General features: G+C 33.5%; 1 long non-coding RNA gene across 3 annotated transcripts; it reads right to left on the bottom strand.

Moving 5' to 3' along the window:
• Positions 1–1,201: 1,201 nt before the first annotated feature.
• Positions 1,202–5,360, bottom strand: LOC132716665 (uncharacterized). 3 transcript variants are annotated; one of them, XR_009623847.1, is made up of 5 exons: positions 5,031–5,188; positions 4,756–4,847; positions 2,988–3,079; positions 2,580–2,640; positions 1,212–1,304 (listed from the first exon to the last, which is right to left on the bottom strand). It is a non-coding gene; the product is annotated as an uncharacterized LOC132716665 (long non-coding RNA). The 3 variants fall into 3 exon arrangements; XR_009623845.1 differs by lacking the exon at positions 2,580–2,640 and having other exon boundaries at positions 1,202–1,304; positions 5,031–5,184; XR_009623846.1 differs by lacking the exons at positions 2,580–2,640; positions 5,031–5,188 and adding an exon at positions 5,336–5,360 and having other exon boundaries at positions 1,225–1,304.
• Positions 5,361–5,907: the final 547 nt, after the last annotated feature.

The raw sequence follows: 5,907 nt of genomic DNA, 5'->3' as shown, positions 1-5,907 counted from the left end.
AGTTAAACTTTACAATAATTAATGTAAATCATTAAAACAAAACAAACAAAATAAAAAACAAATCAAAGCTTCAGTATGTTGAAAATACAAATAAAAATCAACAATATGGACCTATTCGTTCACGATTTAACAACCCGTAGGATACCTGAAAATATAGATCCGTAATGTACCCTATTGTGCTATATCGCTCAGTAAATTACTTCACAGACAATAATTAAATTAAATCATGTCTTACAACGTACATCTCACGGAACGTACCGAAAATCTATCGCAGATTAATATATTGTGTTCATTGACCGTATAAGTAGTATGCAATTGACAGGTTAATAGAATCAAACAATAAGCAGTTACATAAGTAGAAAAAAAAACATGTTTAGCTTAAAATGTTAACCTCTTACATTTAAAATAACGAAACCTAAAAACTGCTAAACTAAACGAAATTCATCTGAATCACGACACAAATTAACTTGGAAGTTTTACTGTAAAAAAGATCGTTCGCTTCTTTTAAGATGAAACATAATGTCCTTGTTTTGCTTGCGTGATAAGCTGTAAATTTCCCTAACAGAAATTGAAATTCAGCAATGTTTACACAAGTGAAAAGAATATTTTATGTGATATAATCGAAACATTTCGTAATCCGTGATTGTTGCCGTGCATCATTCCGAGTGATGTTTGTGTGTTTTCAGTTAAATGTATTGTAAAAGTTTATTACCATTACCTTAACTATTGGCTTATCATCTGTAATTTTGTTTATATTAATCTTCTTACATATTTTGGAATAGTGAGTTCTTTTTAAACTGGACTAATTTTTCTAAAAATGTAATTATTATTCTGTTATAAAGCAAGTGCTAGAATTATTGGTAGTTTCTTCTCTTTTAACGTCAGTTCAATCAATCATCAAGGAGGATTACATTGAAATCCATGACTGTGTAAACCGTCTTAACATTTGTGAATATTTCAATTAATTTACCTATTGATATTAATACAAACTTAAACCTTGTAGCTGTGTTTTTAAACATTGAATAAGATGTTTCAAGTACATAAAGTAATTATATTGGAAAATATAACCAGTCATTGAGTGTAATTTGCGATCAATGGGGACTCGCCATGTCCATTTTATACTCATATATATTTACACCACGCACATATGATACCTGGCAGTGAACGTATGTACATAACACAGAGAACTAAAACAACAACACACATTAAACATCAAAGGTAGCACTCCACACTAAATTTCAAGTTTCTGCCGTCAATGTCCTACAAGCAATATGTCTGATAAATCTGATCCCAAACTACACAACCTAAAAAAAGAAAACACATTTTGTTAAGAACATATATGTCATACCATTGCAAATCTGTAATGAAATCATCCCAAGTGCAACAGTCAGGCAGTTAAAAAAATTCCAATTCATTCCGTAAAAGCCAAAAATCTATAGTGGTCCGAGACCCAAAACAACATTTTTCGTCCCTCCGGCAAAAAATACCTGCAAATATATACGGTCTACAAAAACTCTGTCACTGCTTTAGCAACTCCCTATGCATGCAAAATATCACAAAGAAATAGGTGCTTGGCCTTGTAGATTTTTTGCTATTGCTGAAAGTTTGTACCCCCGTGTAAAATTACTTGTTTTCACCGAGCATGCTGTTTAAAAGCAATGTTTACAAACAATGGCGACCTTGACATCAATAATTATCAGCATGTGATTTCTAACCATGTTTTCGAATTTGCCAATGATCATATTACATGTCACAAAAACAAATTTCATGCTGAAAATGCATTTTAAAGACAACCAGTCATTTAAATCCACAATAGTCACTATATCCATGAAATCCTCCCTGGCCATTCGAAGCTGCGGCTTCATTTAGTGTGGTGTGCTGCCTTAAGGAGCACCTTAACATTGTTTGCTGAACTTTATACAGACTTTTTCTGCAATTTTATGCATATTTCAATAAATAAAATGATTTAATTTTGCTAGGAATTGTTTGCTTTTCTTTATATGTGCCTTTAATGAACTATACCGTTTGCCCCATTTTCAGCCCTCGGCACGCTGTTTTTAGTACACGTAGAAAAAGAAAGAATTTCCAATGTAAGGTGTAGACAAAATCGGTTCCATACTATCTATACAACTAATTTGCACAAATATATCCTTATGTCATATGATATGGAAGAAATATTCAACAAATTGCCATACAGTTTAAGAATAAACTGGCTTCATGTGACACTGTGTGGGGGGGGGGGCACAAAATATATCAGATATGTTCCTGCCAGACACTGATATATGCTATTTTTTCAGTCCTACACAGTAGAAAATCTATTTGGCATGCACAATGTTCATATAGGTTTATGTGTAAAGTCAAAAACAAAGAGACAAAGCATTTGTCAGGGCCTTCATAGCATTACAGACATCACAATGTGGGTCTGCTAGGGAATCGAAATTCACCAAGTGACAGTGCAAAAACCAAATTTTCCGACTAGTCGATCTTGCTCGCTCAGCTTAAAAATGGTCACAATCTCACCAGAAATCCTAGATTATATATCCACTTGCCCTTAAAAGTGATTTCCAGCAAAAATTTACCTCCATACAATGATTTTGCATCACTCGAAACACTTCGGATGGCCATATTTCACACATACAGCTGAAATGCATTAAATGCATGTCTTTTTCCTAATTTAAAAGTCATAAAAAGCAGGAAAACAACATCTAATTTAACCTTAATAGCTCTATATGTGAAAATTAGCATTCTTCTAAAGCTGTATCTCCTAGAATAAGTAGGTGTAATCAATACAGCAGACACAGCACCTTTAGTACATTTCACAAAGAATTTCTGGAATTTGAGTTACCTCCCCTTTTTAAAGCTGACTTTCTGGCACTGTGTTAAATATTATTATGAAATTTCATCATCATTGTAGTCAGTGTGTATTCTAGAGTATTTACACAAAGTTTAATGAGAAAAAAACAAGCATTGAAAAAATTTCATTTTACCTTAAGGTAGCACTCCACACTAAATTTTAAGTTTCTGCCGTCAATGTCCTACAAGCAATATGTCTGATAAATCTGATCCCAAACTACACAACCTAAAAAAAGAAAACACATTTTGTTAAGAACATATATGTCATACCATTGCAAATCTGTAATGAAATCATCCCAAGTGCAACAGTCAGGCAGTTAAAAAAATTCCAATTCATTCCGTAAAAGCCAAAAATCTATAGTGGTCCGAGACCCAAAACAACAATTTTCGTCCCTCCGGCAAAAAATACCTGCAAATATACGGTCTACAAAAACTCTGTCACTGCTTTAGCAACTCCCTATGCATGCAAAATATCACAAAGAAATAGGTGCTTGGCCTTGTAGATTTTTTGCTATTGCTGAAAGTTTGTACCCCCCTGTAAAATTACTTGTTTTAACCGAGCATGCTGTTTAAAAGCAATGTTTACAAACAATGGCGACCTTGACATCAATAATTATCAGCATGTGATTTCTAACCATGTTTTCGAATTTGCCAATGATCATATTACATGTCACAAAAACAAATTTCATGCTGAAAATGCATTTTAAAGACAACCAGTCATTTAAATCCACAATAGTCACTATATCCATGAAATCCTCCCTGGCCATTCGAAGCTGCGGCTTCATTTAGTGTGGTGTGCTGCCTTAAGGAGCACCTTAACATTGATTGCTGAACTTTATACAGGCTTTTTCTGCAAATTTATGCATATTTCAATAAATAAAATGATTTAATTTTGTTAGGAATTGTTTGCTTTTCTTTATATGTGCCTTTAATGAACTATACCGTTTGCCCCATTTTCAGCCCTCGGCACGCTGTTTTTAGTACATGTAGAAAAAGGGAGAATTCCCAATGTAAGGTGTAGACAAAATGGGTTCCATACTATCTATACAACTAATTTGCACAAATATATCCTTATGTCATATAATATGGAAGAAATATTCAACAAATTGCCATACAGTTTAAGAATAAACTGGCTTCATGTGACATTGTGGGGGGGGGGCACAAAATATATCAGTTATGTTCCTGCCAGACACTAAAATATGCTATTTTTTCAGTCCTACACAGTAGAAAATCTATTTGGCATGCACAATGTCCATATAGATTTATGTGTACTGTCAAAAACAAAGAGACAAAGCATTTGTCAGGGCCTTCACAGCATTATAGACATCACAATGTGGGTCTTCTAGGGAATCGAAATTCACCAAGTGACAGTGCAAAAATCAAATTTTCCGACTAGTCGATCTTGCTCGCTCAGCTTTAAAATGGTCACAATCTCACCAGAAATCCTAGATTATATATCCACTTGCCCTTAAAAGTGATTTCCAGCAAAAATTTACCTCCATACAATGATTTTGCATCACTCGAAACACTTCGGATGGCCATATTTCACACATACAGCTGAAATGCATTAAATGCATGTCTTTTTCCTAATTTAAAAGTCATAAAAAGCAGGAAAACAACATCTAATTTAACCTTAATAGCTCTATATGTCAAAATTAGCATTCTTCTAAAGCTGTATCTCCTAGAATAAGTAGGTGTAATCAACACAGCAGACACAGCACCTTTAGTACATTTCACAAAGAATTTCTGGAATTTGAGTTACCTCCCCTTTTTAAGCTGACTTTCTGGCACTGTGTTAAATATTATTATGAAATTTCACCATCATTGTAGTCAGTGTGTATTCTAGAGTATTTACACAAAGTTTAATGAGAAAAAACAAGCATTGAAAAAATTTCATTTTACCTTAAGGTAGCACTCCACACTAAATTTCAAGTTTCTGCCGTCAATGTCCTACAAGCAATATGTCTGATAAATCTGATCCCAAACTACACAACCTAAAAAAAGAAAACACATTTTGTTAAGAACATATATGTCATACCATTGCAAATCTGTAATGAAATCATCCCAAGTGCAACAGTCAGGCAGTTAAAAAAATTCCAATTCATTCCGTAAAAGCCAAAAATCTATAGTGGTCCGAGACCCAAAACAACAATTTTCGTCCCTCCGGCAAAAAATACCTGCAAATATACGGTCTACAAAAACTCTGTCACTGCTTTAGCAACTCCCTATGCATGCAAAATATCACAAAGAAATAGGTGCTTGGCCTTGTAGATTTTTTGCTATTGCTGAAAGTTTGTACCCCCCTGTAAAATTACTTGTTTTAACCGAGCATGCTGTTTAAAAGCAATGTTTACAAACAATGGCGACCTTGACATCAATAATTATCAGCATGTGGTTTCTAACCATGTTTTCGAATTTGCCAATGATCATATTACATGTCACAAAAACAAATTTCATGCTGAAAATGCATTTTAAAGACAACCAGTCATTTAAATCCACAATAGTCACTATATCCATGAAATCCTCCCTGGCCATTCGAAGCTGCGGCTTCATTTAGTGTGGTGTGCTGCCAAAAGAGATATTTCAATGGTAGTACAAGGAAATTGAAACTGCTTTTGGCTCTTACTATTATGTCAATGGTCTTTCGTTTTAATTACTTTATTTCAGTAATAACATGCATTCAAATGTACTAAATACGTATAATGCTTTCTATCTTGCAATCAAAATATCTTTGTTGATGACGTTATTGTAGATAAATTTCAATTCTCACACAAGCCAAAAGTCTAGAAAGATTACCTAATTCTTTACTTATATAAGATGATGCCATTTTCAACATAGTTTATCACTCCTACTAGCTTATCATTCAAATCAGCGCTGAATGTTAAAGAACCTGTCGCTAGTAAATTACGTTTAATGTGTTTTTGAACATGTTGAACGGATCCTTTGTTGAACTAAAACTGTACTTAAACAAACATAAAACATTAATAGTTGAAAACTGATAACGATTTAAACCAGACTTACTTTGACAAGAAGATGAATTCAAAATTTAAAAGA

Source organism: Ruditapes philippinarum, unplaced genomic scaffold (genome assembly GCF_026571515.1).
Source record: "Ruditapes philippinarum isolate M1 unplaced genomic scaffold, ASM2657151v2 ctg3655_1_1_1_1, whole genome shotgun sequence".
NCBI lineage: Eukaryota > Metazoa > Mollusca > Bivalvia > Venerida > Veneridae > Ruditapes > Ruditapes philippinarum.
The sequence above is the reverse complement of the archived record's forward strand: the minus strand, read 5'-3'. Positions and strand labels throughout refer to the sequence as shown.